Consider the following 1,141-nt stretch of genomic DNA (forward strand, 5'->3'; position numbering starts at 1 on the left):
CCTTGAACCCCCGTGGAGCTGCATTTTAACAGTCAGAATGAAATTATTCCATTGTTTCTATCCACATCTTTTGTCAACCATATGGATCAAAACTCTTGGCAGAACACAAAATAATGAACAAACAGAAGGAGAAGCCACAGTGGAGTAAACAGCACTTGTCGAACATACCCCACCAAGGATTGCGTGAAGGAGGGCTCCCAGCTGGGAGCCTTTGGTTATTCAGTGCCCTTAAGCTTCCTGCTGAGCATGTGCAGTGCTGTCTGGCATTTTTGCTGTCATCGCATGGAGCACAGCATTGTATGCATGGCTCCCATACACACAAACACACACACACACACACACACACACACACACACACACATCCAAATGTATGTGTTAAGAGTTAGTTATTTCCTAATATTCACCATCCCCCTCTTTCTTTAGTAACAAGATCCCAGGTTCTGGCTGGGAACTTGGTAAGATGCACAGCTTAAGACTCCTGTTGTCACCCTCCCTGGCGGAAGTCGTGGCCATGTAACTAAGTGCTCACTTGTAGCATGTGAAAGGAAGTGATACGTGTGACTTTCAGATCATGAGATTAAAGTGAGGGGCAATGCTCTCCTTCCACCACTTCTTACTCCATCTTGCGGCTTGGGATGTGGTTTTGGTGATCAGCATCTCAGACCACGCAAAGAAAGGCAACACCCTGGGGACGGTGAAATAACCACGGAGAAGAGTCTAGATGCATGGCACGGCAAAGCTACCATATCAACCCTGGCAGCTTATACTTGAGAGGGAAATGCATTTCCAACTTATTTAAACCACTGTTAGTTTGGTTGTATTTGATATTGTATATATTAAATTTTTTGGAGAAAATTATTTAAGAAAGGAATAATATCACAAATAAATTTTGTCTAGGGAAGCATTAGATAGAGTAGGAGTACCCTGCACATCTAGGTTTTGTGAATATTCAGAAATCAAATTCAGGGTTTCTTAGAGTCCAAGTTCACATGTCTAAAAAGTATCAAGATCTGTAAAGTATAACTATAAAAGGTATTCATTATGTTAGTCTAAAAGTAAGCCCCCAGGCTCCATGACATTGCATTAGAACACCTGCAGTGATTAGATCAGCCTGGAAAGCCCTAAATTTATTTCTTTCCTT

At 42.0% G+C, this 1,141-nt stretch overlaps 1 protein-coding gene across 1 annotated transcript in view; it reads right to left on the bottom strand.

Moving 5' to 3' along the window:
- Window positions 1–1,141, bottom strand: part of PTPRR (protein tyrosine phosphatase, receptor type, R) — a 171,278-nt gene that overhangs the window by 66,260 nt on the left and 103,877 nt on the right. The window lies entirely within an intron of this gene.

The sequence above is a fragment of the Propithecus coquereli genome, unplaced genomic scaffold (assembly GCF_000956105.1).
Source record: "Propithecus coquereli isolate 6110/MARCELLA unplaced genomic scaffold, Pcoq_1.0 Scaffold172, whole genome shotgun sequence".
Lineage (NCBI taxonomy): Eukaryota > Metazoa > Chordata > Mammalia > Primates > Indriidae > Propithecus > Propithecus coquereli.